Here is a 17,992-nt window from a genome sequence, read left to right as displayed (position 1 = left end):
ACTTGGCGAACTTTTTTTACAGGTGTTTGCAATTATAGTTTTAAATATGCATTTTGGTTCGTAACTACTTAAAGATTTTTCAGTGCTTGGATAATTTTCAATAGTAAAATAAATGCGAAAATATACTTAAACGATAATTTAATATATTTAGACAGAAAGCTTATCACCTTATCCTAAAATTGTGTTTACAAAAGTCAAGATTACTTGGAAAGTCGTCAGATGGGATATTTGTGTTTTGTACTTTACTAACATTTATTTTTTATTTCAAATATTTTTAAATCGATTACTTTCTAGATCTTAGAGATGTTGATTTCTCTTTTTTTGCTAGTGTAATGATATGTTTATGACTTTTTAAAATGTGTAATCAGATTGTCACCACATTACGTAAGAACTCACGTGGTATACTTTTGCAGACTATCCTGCTAGGGAAAAAATGCTGACAGCTAGCGGCTATTTTTCGAAATAGATTTTAAAATATTTTTCTCCTTCGAAAGTATGATGAAAATAAATAAACTTTTGAAACATTTCCTTCTGGACAGAAAGGGATAAAAGTAGAATTCAATAAAAAAAAAATAAAGTATTAAACAATTGTCTTAAAAAAATAACCTCATACCACACTGGCAACACGATACATACTAAGTGTAAGAATAGGCCTTCAAATATCTTATCACGTGATACTTTCGACCTATATACGTAGTTCAGGTCGCATCTCAAAACAGAAAGACTGATTTCCTGTCTTCACACAGACACAAAGAAGACGAGTGACTTCAGGGACTTAAAAAAAAAAAAAATAAGTAAGTAACTCTTAACGAAAATCAGGTCGAGTTTCAGTGTGAACGAGCTCTACGACAGATCAGAAATGATGAGACATGCAAAAGTTTAGGATTGATGGAACTCATCGGGTCAAAAAGAGCGTATAGCTTCGAAGTATTATAAGGAAAAATTATATCCAACATCTGCTAGGATTTTGTAGATAAAGATTACTGTTGAATATAGTCAGAAGATTAATTTTTCATGCCGCTTCCCACTGGCTGATTGGTCTCTGTGAATCACTGGATTCATTTACAACGAGCAATTGTATGGACATTTTCAAGGGGTTTGATAATCGGAGGATGTTCTGTGACTACGTATTGATTTATTGTGCAGTCTCGATGTTCGCTGTTTGTATCAGTAAGACTAGCTTTGAGCAATGATATATCTTCCTGGACGAACATACATGATGTAGGACTGTCCAAAAGATAGTTGTTACTCATTTTTTCAACCAGAGGCCTCTCACTTACAAAATCAAATAAACTAACGAAGACCAGGCTTTATTATTGTTATATTTTTGTTGGCATCATTATTTGCTGACACTCAAATTAAAAAGTTTCTATTGCTTGTTGCAATCCCTGTCCAATTCAATGATTTCGTATTTTGTTAAAAGATTTAGGGGATTGGATCTTTATGAAGCATTGTAGAATATTACAAGTTTTATTCAGTGACTGTTATAACTATTTCAGGATGAGGACATCGAGAGTCTTTCTTAGCTCGAAACATTCTTTCAACATCCTCCATTTCTTGTCTGCATTTCCTAATGGCGAGTATTTTATGTATGTGTATGTGTGTGTTCAAGGGGATGGTCGCCTGTCGTGAGGGACGAAAATCGCCTTCACCTCCATATGAGACGCAGGTCTTGCCAAACAAAAGATTCTGTCGAAACCTGCTATAGATGCTCCTCTGGTAACACACTATTACAAAATTATTCCAAGATCTACAAGATTTATGAAATCTTATTTAGTTTCGATGACTGTTTGCATTCACAGAATTTATGCAAAATTCGTGTTTAAGCAATGCACTAGCAAAATCTAACTTAACATTCTTTCATAGTAGAAAATAATTAAAAAAAAACGGCTTCTTTGGGGTGTCTGACGATTCCACACTTGCCATATAACAGAAACTGCACAGCTTTCAAGCTAATATCCATCCCAAACTGGTCAAAAGGCCACAAGTAATTAACAGACAACATACTGTACATTGGCCTCATAGCCTTAATTGCTTCGGCCGTATATCCAACGACTTAAACTTAATTCATCTTTCTTACTGTGTGCATGTCTATCACAAAATAATATTCTAACGAATCATCAAGCTATGCTAATGAATCAATAGCTCTAGATCTTGTTCGTTATTCTATCCTACTTATTTGTTCTGATACATTACATGAAAAGTGTTCTTCCATCTGGATCACTGGGAAGCCTGAAGTATACGAAAAGACTACGTTTGATGCCGGATTGATCTAAACTTTAGTTCATGCATTGTATTTAAAGTGTCCAACCTCTGTGGGAAAGATTCTCATTAAAAAAAAACAAACTAGGACTTTTTAAAAAATCAAACTTGTATATAATGTATACATCTGAAACTTTTTTTTAAAATTCGCATGGATCGAAGACTTTTTAAATAAAAAACATCAGACTGCTATGTAAATCCGAACTTCATGGAACCGATAAGGATAGCTCTGTCTTCTTTCAGTAGCCAGTAAATTGATTAAGGTGCGCAACTTTTCCCAAAGGATTGTGGAACATGTCCATTGAATACGGAGAGCAAAATACGTTTGGAAGCGATCGCGTTTTATACAAAGCGAAGTCTCATTCTCCTAACTTATCCCTATCCGAATTTGAAACTCTTTCCTTTAACGAAAGGAACAGTAATGTGATCTAACCAATAAACGGAGAACAGTGGTTATCCAGGATAAAAAGAATATTATAAAAAATCTTAACTTTTACTTAGAGATCATTCTGCTCTTCAGCGCATCACAAGAGACTAAGCAATCACAGATGGGCAAACTCAACAAGCTGCTACCGGAAGTAGCGTCATGGGAATTAAAAGATAGGATTAGAAATTACCAGACTTCCTACGATGTTTGGATTACCTAAGATTCATGAAACTAATATTCCACTGAGACTATAGTGGATTGTATCAGATGTCCTATATATAAAAGAGCTGGAGAAACAAATGTCGTTTTACTAGCTCCGTGGACAATTCCTCCCCCCTCCTCCAATATAAAAATGTGAAAAATTAAAGAAAAAAGTTAATCTTTATTTATCAAAGTAAAGAAAGAAGTGAATTTTTTTCGTTATGGATTTTTTGTTTTGTTTTTTTTTCTCCCGAAGTGTTGCTATCAATGCTGGATACTTTGAAAAATCAACACGTTATGCAGTAGGAATTATTGTGGGTTCATCATTCGCTACATGCAGAACTTTTAACAACGCGTTTTTAATTCCATCATTCTCAATGTGTATGGGTAACTTACGTTGGCGATATTTTTATTTTTGCCATCTGGAATTCTTTGTCCATCATAGATCTCCTCCCCTCCTCCCAGTTGATATTAGAAGTGGAATAGACCGCTTCATTTTATCGAATATTCTTTGATTCTATCAATATCAAATATTTTATTATTAATATTATACAAACACCTTCTGGAGTCAAGACTCATCGAGGGAGCCAATAGTAAGATGCATTCTAACAGAGATCATGTTTATCATACCTCATCTTAAACTGGTTCAATGTTTGCACACTCGCTATCTCATCTGACAATAAATTCCACTCACAACCACTCTGCAAAAAAAAAAGTCATGTCGCACTCTCTTACGCACCACAACTTCCAAGAATGACCTCTTGTCCCTATTCCCTTGCCTCCTTCAACCCTTTCAAAAATCTCCTGGGTATCCATTTGATAAGCACCCCTTAACAATTTTTATATGTCTCAATTATATCGTCCCTTTTCCGCTATTATTACAGACACTAGTAATGTAAATTACTAGTGTCTGTAATTTACATTCTCTCAACCCGTTTTCATAGTCAGTATTCCACAGTCCCGATATTGCTTTCGTTATTCGCCTCTCACCTTTTTTCCACTGCTTGCTTCTCACCTAGGAACTCGAGTAACCAAATCGACGTAGAAGTCTCCAGATGCGGTCTAATCAAAGCCTTGTACAGCGGAATGACCACATCCTTATACGAAGAAGAATACTGACAAGTAAAGACTTGTCAGTATTCTTCTTCGTATACTAGCATTTCTTCGTGTTGTTTTTGTCATTTTCTTCCTACACCTCCTGTAATACAACGTCTCCAATATGATATGCAGCTTTACTTTTTTGAGATCCAAAGTGCAAAACCTTACATTTACTGGTGTTAAATTGACATCCCCCATTTATAACATCCATCTCACAGAAAAATTAGAAGTCCTCACCATCGTTCTTTACTTGTGTAGGAGGTTGTCCATAGGATTTCTATGCCTTATAAATCCAGCTATCTTTAGAGAAAACAGAGTTCGACATTCTGAGATAGATCTGTAAGTCCTTTTGTCTTGTTCTCGAGTTATCTTTCTCTCTGCATCCTCTTCAAGAGACAAGTTGGATCCATTGTTCTATGAAGGTTGAGAGTTCTTATGGCATCTCGTTGGACAAACAGAATTGTCGGCATAATACCTGATAACAGTGGCCTTTCTCATGATTTGTGCCAACAAATCCAAAGTCAGTCATTGAAGCCTTAATTGGAAAGACTTTACAAAAAGAAATTGACTCAGCTTCAAAAGTAATTTAAACAAACAAAAAAAAAGATTATCTAAGGTTTTCGAAACATTACTTTAATTATTATATTATTTTTTATCTATTATTGACCTGTTTATCAATAATTATTGAAAATAGGTCGATAACAGATATTTGAATTCTTATTATTAAGTATAATAATAACTAATAACTGTCGAAGAATAACTAATATACTGTACTATTAACTTCAACATAACTTGGATTCCTGTGGATAAATATACACATGAATTTAAAAAAATTCAGAATTCCAAGTACATTTTTTAAGTGTACGCAATAAGACTGATAAGCGTAATATGGTCAGCAATACAAGTTTCAATTGGAATACTGCTAATGCATTTGAGGCAGAACACTTAACGAAATGTTAACTGACTGACAAGCAGTCAGTTAACATACTCGCTAGAATGCTAGATAACGCTAATCACTCTCCAAACACTCTAAATCACTTCCTGCTAATCCTCATAAGTCCGTTGTGGATGCTACTTGAATTGTCTAGATGGGCAATTCAGATCGCAACCTAGTGGGATTTCTGATCTCATGGAGGAAGACTCATACAGCTTCCCGGGTGCATAAAAACGGCTGGCATTATAGGAACCAAATGTATGAATCTTTGTGACGTCTGTCTCATTTCTTTGTTTGATTATTTTTTCATTTTCTTATGCAAACTTTTTTTTTTACTGAATACTTTACTGAAAGTGTTCTTATAGGCATTCAAATATTCGTCTTGGACACTTTAAATGCTCGTCTCAAATCAAAGAAGCCTTGGTTTTCCAAGAAAAGTACCAAAGCTGTACAAGAGAAAAATGACGAATAATCGCAGCTGTTTGATCAAATTTTCTGTCTTTCTTTTATTCCTATATTGAAAGCTTTATTCAAGTGTTGGAAGCAAATTATCAATATTTCTAAAAACTGATTTTTTGAAAAGAAATTCCAATTTTTATAGGACCAAATGCACATAGCCAATTGCTCAAACGATAGTTACTCATTTTTGTCCCTAGTCAAGGCCATTGGGGCGCACCTTGCAGAATTCCAAGTTCCCACTTTTCTCAGATCATGACAGCGTAAACGTACATCGTCCAGTGATACACGTAACCTACTGACATGATTCTTCTCATCCAGTCCTTGCATAAATGACCAAAATAAATCACACCATGCTATACCAAGTAAAGTTCACCATACCTACGCTAGTCTTTCGGCAGAAAGAAATCAAAAAATCTTGAATATCTTGTGGTCTTAACCACAGTTGATCCTAATTCAGTTGGGATCGACAGTGCCCTTTATTTGAAAGATCTGTGTTCAAAGCTTCCTTAGTTTCTTTCTCGCACAGCTGGAAGATTTGAATTCAATTCTGGTCATGGCGAGAGAAATCATGATAATGACTTTTTCAGTAAGGTAAGTTAGCCGATCTCATACGTAGTTAGTGGGCTCTGCCTTTAGCTTTCGGAAACTGAATTTTTGTCACGCTAAATAAGCAAATCGGCCAGATGACACTTGCAGTTAGCAAATAAAAATATTATGTAGTGAGTGGCCGTGCACACGGATAGATTGTGCAGTGTTGATGAGTGTCCAGCGATGAATCCTCTAACGCTATGGAGACATTTAATAATAATTTAGCATTTCCGCTAAAATTAGAAAGTTACTGACGATTTCGAGACTTCCAGGACAATAATACGGCAGACAAATTCCGTCATATTGTGTTCCTAAATCCTAAATGCCTGAAATACTATTAGCTCTACAGCTGATTTTTTTAACAAAAAAAAAAAGAAACTAACAAAATTCCTGTAGTCGACAAGAAGAATCGGAGCAAGAAAGACCTACCGCAGTCTTTCTTTTGATGGTCTAGCATGATGGATACTGAAGCGTTACCACATTACCTTCCATTATAATTATCGGCCAGTGTGTGTGTGTGTGTGTGCATGTCGTTGTGGTTAAAGTGCTAGAGAGGTTAGTTACGACCACGATTCAAAATATTTAGAGCAGAAAAATACTCTTTAGTGTGCAGCATGAATTTGTTAAAGGAAGATCGTGTTTTAGCAATTTGCTTACTTATTATAATAAGGTGACAAATGCATTGGATAGGGGTGATGTATACAGAGTGGTATATTTATTTTTTTTCAACGGCCCTTGGTAAATTTTCACATGACAAGCTGTTTAATTTATTTGTGAATAATATTGGGAGAGGTCTGAATGGTGATATGCAGATGATGCAAAGTTGGGAGAATTATCAGAGGTAGATTGGACTGTGTGGCTTTGCAAGAGGACTTGACTCTGGCTGACTGGGTAAATGAGTGGGGATGTCCATTGTAAAGTTGCAAAGTGTAAAGTCTTGAAATTTGGAAAGCAAAGATGAGAAGTATAGTACACAATCAGTGGAAATATCTTGGAAGATGTAGACGAAATGAAATGAGAAATATGGGAGTTATTCTGGACAAGGATCTAAAATTTCGGGAACATAATTCTAAAATTGTGAGGACAGCACAGTGGTTACTGGTGAATGATGCGGAGGGCACTGACTTGTAGAAGTAAGGATGTTATGGTTCCCTTGTATAAGACTTTATCAGGTCACATATGGATTACTGTGCACAGATTTGGTCACCTGGTTTTCAAAAAGATGAAAATGTATTGGAAAAGATCCAGAGACGATTGACCAAGTTGGTTTCTAGTCTCTGGAATGTTGAGTATGAAAACAAATTGAGAAAGTTTTTCATATTGCTAAAATATGCAAGGCAGGGAGAGAGAGCGAGAACAAGAGGTCATCCCTAGAAGTCAGAGCAGGTTTTTTGGATTGGAGAGTGATGAGCAATTATGCGGAGATGGCAAATATTATTATTATTAAACAAGACCTCATGGAGTCAAAGATACCGCACCTTAAAATATATTTAAGGTGCGGTATGATAAACTGTGTATGTGACAGTAGATCCTCCTGCGATGAGTCTTTTGACTCCATGGAGGTTTAATAATAATAATAATAACAATAATCACCTTCCAACTATTAAAAGTAGAAAATAACATTTTGAAACACAATTATTGTAATAGTTAATAGACCTAAACTATAAATAATGAGTGTTCCTAGTAAGATTTATGCAAGTATACTTGAAAAACAGCTAAGAAGGATTGTGGAAGGGAAGCTTGACGAAGAACAAACTGAATTCAGGTCAAATAGAGATTGTATGGATCATATTTTCACTTTAAACAAATAGTTGAGAAATCGTGGGAACATAACAAGGATTTGTATTTAAGTTTCTTAGATTTGGAAAAGGCATATGACAAGGTACCAAGAGGAAAGCTATTCTAAACGCTACATTTATATGCAGTGGCGTAGTTAGGGGGGGAGAGGGGGGGGAGTTCCGCCCCTGGCTGCACTTTGAACCTTTTTGAACTTTTGCAGTTAATTCTAAAATACATTCTCGAGAACTCAGTTCCAAATATTGTAATACCACCGCAAATTTCCTCACAGTTGCTGTAAGTGTTGCTAGTTGTGAGAGGAGGTTTTCTAAATAAAATTAATTAAGAATTACCTACATTACTATGAAATAGACTTCGCCAATGTCATCGACGATTTTGTTAACAGTAAAGCAAGAAAAATAATATTTTAGAATATTGAAATTAAAATTTTACTTCAAAAATTAACAGTTTTAATTTATTTCCCTATACGTCGTTTTGATTTTTTTGTAGTATTTTTGGTATGCATTGAGAGGGACGACAAACTCAGGGATCGCCCGTGAGTTTGCCGTCTGGGCGACAAAAGCTGTAACTACGCCACTGATTATATGGTGTCAATGGGACATTATATCAAAAAATACTTAGTCTTTATTTGAGTTGTACCACCTTGAGTTGTAACTGAAGCTGGTACAGGAAGATGGTTTGATGTTAAATCAGACAAAGGGTGCACATTATCTCCACTGTTATTCATCATCTGTGTGGATCACATTATGAATGAAAGTGGTATTCAATTGATATCAAACTTGGTGATGTTAATCTCAGATGATATTATACTTTTAAATAATATAATCTGAGTGGTGGTCAAAAAAATAGTGGTGGTGGTCGGCTGTAGATGGCGCTGGTGTACATGATGAAGGCATTTGCGGTTAGTAGTGTTGGAGATGGAGAGCTGAAGAGCAGGTACCCTCCTTCGATGAGTCTTTGGACTCCCTGGAGGTGTTATATAATAATAATAATAATAATAATAAATAAATAAATAAATCCAGTACAAGTCTGCAAGATTCCCTGACTAAATTGAATAACCGTTATATTAATTTGGTATGAAAATCAGCAATAAAAATGAAAATAGGTAGAAACATTGAAAATGTCAACTGCATCGTGAATGGAAAACCTATAGAACAAGTAAAACGTTTCAAGCTACTTAGGCAGGTACGATTTTTAGTGAAGATGGTAAATTAAATATGGAAATAGACAACAGAATCAACAAAGCAGGTATGGTAGGAAGTCATCTGAATAAATTTATATGGAATAAGAGAGAAATTAGTCGGAACACTAAATTAGCTGTATACAAGACAGTGTTTAAATTGATTTTAACTTATGGATCTGAGAACTGGGTTAGAAATAAAACTTGACCACAGACTGGATATCACAGATGTGAAAATTCTGAGAATGATTAGGGAGAGTGAACAAATGGCATCAATGGCAGTATCACATTAAAAATGAAGATATTAGGAAAGAAATTGTCATTGTCAGCATCCAGGAATCCATTGGGAGAGGAAAGATTAGCAAAACAAGTGTTCATTAGTAGGTTGGCAAGAAAAAGACCAAGATGTAGATGTACTGATACAGTAAAAAAGTGTCTTAAAAGAAAGAAATGTAAGATCTGATAATGTTGAAGTCTTGATAGATAACAGATTAATTTGGAGGAAAATTGTAGACAGGAAGTTAGTAATGATGTAACTTTTCATGTAGTACTATCATAATATCCTGTACACCTCCTGAGGGTACATGTCAGGAATTTGACGATGATCATGATGAAGAAATTATATTCTTGGTTTAATCCGTTGTCCAAGTGTGAGCAAACAAAGTTTGCGCCCGAAGTATCTTCGCAACTGGGCTACTTGTGTATAGAGGCTGATGACTTCATATCAAATGTTTGTCTGTCTGACTGTCTTTAACTAACTCCTAACAGTTGATTCGGGTGTAAGTTTTAGAAGATTGCGCTGTAAGTACATCCAATGTGGTTATTCAATGCAAGTACTAAAAAGGTCTTTTCAGTACTTGCATTGAACATTGCATAAAACCATCATGAATACACTCCGTTAAATAAGTAAACACTAATTATAATTATAAAAGGAAAATTCTATGTCGATTTTAGACGTCGTAACTGCAGTGTCAAAAGAATACGATCTCTAATTAAGCCCCCCTTGATCTTGTTGTAAAAATAAAAACTAATAAATATAAATAAATAAATAAAAACAACATTTGACCGAACACTCGATTCTCGTCGCAACTGTGTTTAATTTTATACTCTGACGTCTTCGATACTGCGTAATAATTTTGAAGTTAAGAGTTTTTGCATCGCTGTTGGTTTTGATCGTGTGGCGTCGCTACTAATATACACAAGGGTTTTTTTTTAAATGAGAAAAAAAAAAGGAAATGGAACATTAATTAAATGTGAGGGCGCAATAAAATATGATAAATAATCAGGTAATGAATATAAACAAGTAAACACTGAATACGTGAAGACATCAAATAAAATTTAAAAAACTGTTCACAAGTTTTAATGTTTTAGTATTGCCATGTTTTACCAAATACACTGCTTAAAACATGTAGAGGATATTTACGTTTCTGTCGTATAATTATAAATTTCTGCAAGTAATTATAACTATTGGGTACTTAATACATGAATAAATATATCTTACTTATGGATAGGGTGCAATTGGTGAGATATTGTTTAAATAATCGATATTTATTACAAATTTAACAAATTATACATTTTAGCGCGAAATAATTTTAACAAGAATAGCCAAAAACGCTTTTGTTAATTTTTTAATAGGGCGTATGGTCCCCATTAACAGCCCAAACAGCGATACATCTTGATTGCATGGACCGGAGAAGACGATCACAGTCCTTGTGGGATATTTCCCCGCTCTTCTGTGAGAGCAATTTCCAGCTCTTGAAGCAATCGTTTCGATAAGTCTAAACATGATTTTGTACGCAGTTGCGTGTTCTACAATGTTGTATATTAAGAATATTTTAAAATAAATGCGTTACGCTTGTAAATTATTTTTATAACTTTATAATTTCCAAGAAAACCAAAATATCTCCTGTTTTGAGAAGTGCATAATAATCATCTCGTATTAATTATTTTAACTGCTGCTAAATTACTTAATTGATATCTCATGATTTCCAAGTCTCCTAAATTCAATGAAATATACACTGCATAAAAACTACGTAACTCTTCCGCGTTACGTAGATTTTTTGGAGAAAAAATCGCATTGATGGAGAACGTTTTAGTAAAGTAGTTAATCTACGGATTGAAATTTCAACATAAAATGCCAATAACTGCTTTAAAATTTTTAAATCTACGAAAGTCTCAATAATTGACGGGGGAAAAGAACTTTTTAGTCTTGCAAAGATAAGAGGAAAGGATGCTGATAAAGGAGGAGGAGAATGAAGAAGACGATATTACTGGATTTCTGAATGAAGAATGTTTAAACTAAAGTGTGACTTGGCTGAGAATGTTGGAATGACTCGACCATCAAGAGATGAGAGAAGAAATGCTTTAAGAAAGGCAAAGAACAGGAAGGAAGGCCTTAGAGTGAATGAAATTCCTATGGAGATGTGGATGCTAAAGAGAGGCGTGGATATTGAATGTCTGGTCAAGTTCTTTACTGAGATCTTAAACGAAAATCAAATATCTGATACCAATCCACAAGAATAAGGGAGATATAAAAAGATTTCAGGAATCAAGGTGTATTCCTCAAAGATATACAACGAAACTATCGCGAAGATGGAGAAAAAACGGCTAAAGCAAGAATTGAGACATTAGAAAACCAGTCTCGTTTTATTCTTGGAAGATTAAAAGGAATACCATGTGGTATTCCTGAAAGAGCCATAAAACTTTCAGAATCGTATTAAAAGCAGAACTGGCTTGCTTAATCCTTTTGCGATAAAGAATCATCCAATCCCCTCTCCCGTTTTTTTGCTTTATATTTTTATTTTATCAGTATTTATTTTGTAACGACAATCAAATTTTCAGAGAATGCCCTCGTCTCTTTGCAATTTTAATTACAATTCAGTTACGGCATTCATCTTAAAAACCCTGGGTGTTCCAGCTTATTTAAAAGTTCCATACGCCTTTTAAATGGACATAAGAAGATTAAGTTTTAAAGCTAATTTCTTCGAAGTTCTTAGAATTTTGGATCAATGCCTATTTACTTTTTCCTTCTTAGCCGAACTAAGCTACAAACACAAAAGTAATCTCACGGATTTCATCACAATTTCTTGACCATCTTAACTTAGTAATTTTCTTAGAAATCTTGGAAATTATATGTAGATTTTTTTTCTTTCTATAATTGCTATAATTTTGCAATGGTTGGTTGGTGGAAAGCATCTAAACTCACGATTATACAGCTTAGTGTTTGAATTTCATTTTATACATTTCTGTTTGATTGCGAGCTAAAAAAAAAAAGTTCATAAGGAGAACGTATTATTGGTTTTGATTTCGTTCCGCAAAATGGTTAACGACCTAATGTTTTGTTTTGCGGGGAAGGGAGGGATTCAAAAGCTCACAGCGTACTTATGAGACCAGCTTGAAACTTGATTTCAAATGGTACATACTGCAAACCGAGAAAAAGGCATTATCTGTTTTTTGCATGTAAAATACAGATTAAAAAAAGAAATGCAAAAATAGGCAGAATATAAATAAATATCAACAAAAAAAGACGAATTTCATTGAGTACAATAATATCTGTATGTGGGAAGTGATTTACATCACATACGGTTAAAAAAAAAAAAAAAAACTGATATTTCGTTATGTGATGAGCAAATTACACTGGGTGCAAGATTACTGGTTTAATGGGTCGTTATTACTGGTTGACGTTACGCGTAGCCTATTGTTAAACAGCGTTGTAATTAGTGGTGTGATGTAGTGCTCTGTAGGTGACATTTATTGTGTGGTTAAAACCGGTAAGAATTAGTCTCTAGCGCTATGTTTCTCACACGCAGTGTGTGTGTGTGTGTGTGTGTGTGTGTGTGTGTGTGTGTGTGTGTGTGTGTGTGTGTGTGTGTGTGTGTGTGTGTGTGTGTGTGTGTGTGTGTGTGTGTGTGTCAACAGTGCAGAAGTGCAATTTTGATTACAAAGCCGAGGCATCATCAGACATACTGTATACCAAATATGAAACGCAGATGGCAAGAAAAAAAAAAAAGAGTAAGCATAGCAAGCAGAGTCCATAATATTCAATTTCATATAAAAGATGCTGATAATTTATGTTTGTATTTGAATTTTATAAATATATACGTTTTTATTTTATTTTATTTTTTGACAGCTTCAAATTAGGACATCCTACAGTGGAAGCAGTCCAAACGTCTTCAAAGAGAAAACTACAACAACACTGCATTTCACCAAAAAAAAAAAAAGTAGAACGCCACCTACTTCATCATGGGAATTGCTCAGCTAGTAGCCATGTGTAGACAGATTTGGGCTTGAATCCTGTCTAATGGACAAAGAACCTTCATAAGTTATAGTATGCAGATGACCAAATGTAAATTTTACACATAAAGATAAACCGTTTACAGTTGAATTTGCTATCACGATACAGTATTTTCGCTAAATTATTAGAATGTCTGTTCTAAAAGCTCTGTTCAATGTGTTGGAAGTTATAATATATGTATTGACACGTCGACCTGTTTTTCGGAGTTATGTATGCCAACCATAAATTTTGTTTTGCATAATTTAACCGTTACAAACAGTCCGATTGAAACCAAAAGCTAAACTGAGTCGATTAAATATCAAATTATTCAAATTTTATTCAGCCGGTGGTTTGGCATTATGATAGTTTTGCCAAACCATAAAACTTTCACAAAATTTTCATTTTGTGAATCAAAACGATCCCATTGAAACTAAAATTGAACCAAGTGGGGGGGGGGGGGTCTCAAGCCCACGTTCTTATTTTCGGATTTATTTTCTATTTAAACAAAACAAAAAACCTCTTGAAGTTTCAGTCCTGATAACGTTCGTCTTCACCTTCCATCTTTTAACAAATCAACAGCCTCTTGAATTGTTGAATGGTAAAACACTTTTGGCATTTGTCATATTCTTCATCAATTAGCCTTTGAGATCTGCATAAAACACTTTTACGTCTACACAATCGACGTATTCAATCATTCAGAATGAAAGTTCTTTTTTCCTTTATATCATACTTTGAACATTGTACTCACAGTTTCTCTTTAGCACAGCCGCGAGAGCGATGCAAGATTTGTCTTTCGGTTAGAAATTCTGGGTTATAATTCTATCCAGAATGGAAAGAAATTTATAAGGGCTTTGCAGTTAAAGGTATTAGCCAGTCTCGTGGAAATGGGTACTCTCGTAAAGTCGTGCACAAAATATAAACTAGCCAGAAAAAATACGCAGTAACAATCAGTCAATCACAAGATGCGCAGTCGAATTCTATCGGATAATTGTTTGTTTGTTTGTTTTCATTAATTAGGCGCTTTTTTTAAGAGTGTGATCACACGTGAACGTGCACATCTTCAATGGCAACACACAACGAACAATTACTAGTCACTCATATACACCAAACTTGGAGTTAAATCAAAAATGAAACAAAATGAAAGGGATATCATAATTAAGAAATCTTGTGGCGAAGGGCATTCGAAATTCGAATATCCTTCGAAATTCGGCACAGCGAAAGGAAAATTTGTGTATGGGTAGCCGTTTATTAACAAAGAAAACGCATATACAGGAAGATCTGGCGAAATATGCACGGTGTATTTATGAAACTTAGCATCATCATAATAATATAGAAAATTCAAGTGCATCACATGTCACACTCTTTCAAACGTTATCATTTTGTGGTTATAACTCTGTTTAATGGCTTGTCCTTTCATTGATAATCTCCCCTCTTGTTATGGTAGTCCAGGTGGATGGGCTTCCTATGGTGATTTGCCAGTGATACTTGATTAGCAAATTTATGAACATGATCATCCACTCACTGTGTTTAAGTCTTGGTGTAATTTCGGTCTACAAAAATGGGATCACTGGACATTATTCTTCCTTGGTCTTCTAGTAGGAGCAGTCATAGTTCTGCAGGTAATTTAGCCAAAACAAATCAAATATCTCAACTAATTCACGATGCCTTCATTTACATTATTGAGCAGTGTAACCAATTGAAAAAAAAAATATAAGTTATTGTAACTTCGTGGTAAATAGCTCTTTATCTTAAGATCACATGCATATAAATGAATAATCCCCTGCCTCGACATAAAGGTCGAATAGTAATAATGGTTCTGATACTCAGCCCATGGAACCAGTCGCAACCTTCACGTCAATCCAATCTACTAGCCTGATATATGAAGCTAGCAAACAAATGCATTATCACATCCAGAAAAATTACATCATATGCATCACATCTATTATTTTCTCGTATTACTTTATTAAAATGGTAATTGTAATAAAGATTATTGAAACAAGAGCACCTTTATCAATCCTTGCTGATCTCCATAAATAATACGGTTCAAATTTGTATATGAGCTCTTACTAATTTATCCAAAAGCTTAATAACCACAGAATAAATACGAAGTGGTCTATAGTTTGATACCTTAATTTTGCCACCACCAATCACCCTTATGATATGACACTGTCTTATCCTTTTTCCATTCCTTAGGACTCTTCCCATTGTAAGACCTTCATTAAACAGTCAGGTCAATGGCATTGTTAGTTCCTTAGCAGATTTCCCTTAAAACATATGGCAAAATCTTATCCAGTCCCATTGCCTTGCTGAGACTACCAGAATACTTAGTATTATTAAGATATCCGCTCCATTCACTTCTAATCCTTCAACTCCCACATCCCTCTAGAAATAAAACCTGCTTTATTATTATTATTATTATTATTATTATTATTATTATTATTATTATTATTATTATTATGCAACACCTCCAGGGAGTCCAAAGACTCATCGAGGGAGGGCACTCACTCTACAACTCTCCACCTCCACACTCCACCAACTGCCACTACCTTCATTATTTACACCAACTCTATCTACCGCCGACCACCACCACTCGTATTTTCACAGACAATTACAAACATCCATGCCCACGGTGGGATTCGAACCCCACTTTTTGGCTTGAGGCCGGCATTTAACAGGATCAAATACCACAATAATGTCATCATTAAACAGCTATCTTCATATAGTTTAGAACTGTCTTAAAGTTTGGGGTTGAAAAAAATATATATAATAATAATAAGCACTTTTAAGCAATACATCATAAATGGCATTCAAAAGATCACCAGCAAACACGAGGGAATCAGGTCAACCCAGCACTCTATTTATCAAAGGCGTGAAAAAAGTATCATGCTTAGTCTATACAGCAGGATTACAATCACGTTAGTACCGTCGATTGGTCTACGATCTTTCTTGATTGAAGTTGTCATTTAGAGGGGAAAAAAAACCGCATCGCATCTGTGACGCCAAAGCCTATTTGTATCGACTACTAAACAGCTACCTACTGTGGATTTTTTTGTTATATTGCCACGTATTTATGATCTCTGCTCAATTTAATGTCGGCTAACATTTCACCATATTGCATTTTACCACACGTGTTTCCTTATCTTAGAGCAAAGGTTTGAAGCACTTTAAAAAAAGAAAAGAAAAAAGAGAATTATATATATATATAAAGAGTGGAAAAACAATGTAATCTAAAGTGTAATCCAAAGTCAAATATTTCATCATTGTTTGGTAGATTCGCCACATTTAAACATGTGGAGTATTCACAATTGCAGTTTCGACAGAATCAAGGAAATCAGCAGAAAGACAAGAACAGTGGCGCAACTGCCATTTTCCAAAACCAGCAATATGGGAAGGGTGACAAGGGGGGGTGGGGATTCCAATGAAAGCACATTCCCGAAAGGAAAGGGAGGGAGTTATAATTGCGTCACAAGTGGGAAAATTATTCAGCACACGATTGAGTAGAAAGTTGAAGAGTAAACAACTTTAAAAATCCTATTATTTTTAGGTGCATGAATTTATGTTGTCTTCAGCTGTATTTATATATTTAGTAAAGTCAACACATTGGGCAGTATGATTTTCCCTTTTAAGTTAAAACTGTTCTGATTTCCATGGAGAGAAATACTTCTTAAGGTTGTTGTACCATTTTGTTTTCATAAGACTAGCGCGTTGTAAGTGGTCTACTTTAGTTGATCCAACTTATGGGATTTGTCTTCTTCATAAGGAGTGAGTAGAAGAGTTTGACATCATACAACTTGACCTTTTTTTTTTTCTTTCTTCTTTTGTTCTAACCCCATTTTAAATATGGTTGATATTATCCGGCTTTTTATTTGAATACGAAACATGATGTTTATATTAAATTTTGTTTAAATATATCTAATAAAGAATGGGTAATATTAGTAACTACGCTCCTAACAAACTGAAGAGTTTAGTCATCCATTTTAAGAAACTCTTCATTCTTCTTGCAGTAAGACACCTCGATAACACATTAAGAAGAACATGTACTCTTTAGCTGGAATTTCGTTCGAATGCATTCTGGGATGCACATAATATTTATAATGCTTTTCGACTAAACGTGAGTTATCCAATCTCAGATAGGGACAACAGAGTTTCCTCCCTCCAAGAAATTCCTATTTTAACCACGCAAAATAGACAAACCAACAAAAAGGACAAAGACAATTAACGGGCATTATGTACTGACGTCATAACTAGTTTCCGTTATGAAATTCCAAGAGTCGTTGATGGAACTAAGCCATGAGGGAAAAGGTTAGGATATACAGTATGTCAATGTAGGTTCCTGGAAGACACAGACCAACAGAGACCACCTATTGTTGTACTGCTAAAGGGTACAATATTTGCCAGCTTTTTGGAATTATTAAGTCATTCCAACTGCGATGGAAAGATTTCTGGAATCCTAGGAGGTGGCACAAAAAAAGTGAAGTGCAAGGCAATCATGCAATATATTTTTGAGTCTCTGCCTTATCTTTGCAAACTAAGAACTCAAATATTTTAAACGTTTCGATTATTAACAGTTTTTTGTGTGACACCATTCAATACCTGAATAATTATTTGTTAACTTGAATAGTATATGGACATTGGCGCACCCATGGGTGGGGGGGAAGTCTGGGTCCCCCAAAAAAAAGAAAAAGGAAAAAAACACTAGAAAATTTTTGGAAAAATCTTTTCTTAATTAAAATTAATTTTTTTTAAATTTATGTTGTGTCGTGTCTTCTATTT

The 17,992-nt window shown here is 34.7% G+C and overlaps 2 long non-coding RNA genes across 2 annotated transcripts in view; one reads left to right on the top strand and one right to left on the bottom strand.

The window, feature by feature from the left end:
• Positions 1-13,430, top strand: part of LOC150103468 (uncharacterized) — a 112,854-nt gene extending 99,424 nt beyond the window's left edge. The window contains exon 3 of the long non-coding RNA XR_016548835.1: positions 13,076-13,430. This is a non-coding gene — a long non-coding RNA (uncharacterized LOC150103468). The remainder of the gene's footprint in view (positions 1-13,075) is intronic.
• The window catches only part of LOC150103467 (uncharacterized), a 212,735-nt gene that overhangs the window by 189,077 nt on the left and 5,666 nt on the right, over positions 1-17,992 (bottom strand). The window lies entirely within an intron of this gene.

The sequence above is a fragment of the Typopeltis vanoorti genome, chromosome 9 (assembly GCF_054136105.1).
Source record: "Typopeltis vanoorti isolate ZY-2024b chromosome 9, IOZ_Tvanoo_1.0, whole genome shotgun sequence".
In the NCBI taxonomy this organism is placed as follows: Eukaryota; Metazoa; Arthropoda; class Arachnida; order Uropygi; family Thelyphonidae; genus Typopeltis; species Typopeltis vanoorti.
Note: the sequence above shows the minus strand (reverse complement) of the source record. Positions and strands in the feature narration are given on the sequence as shown.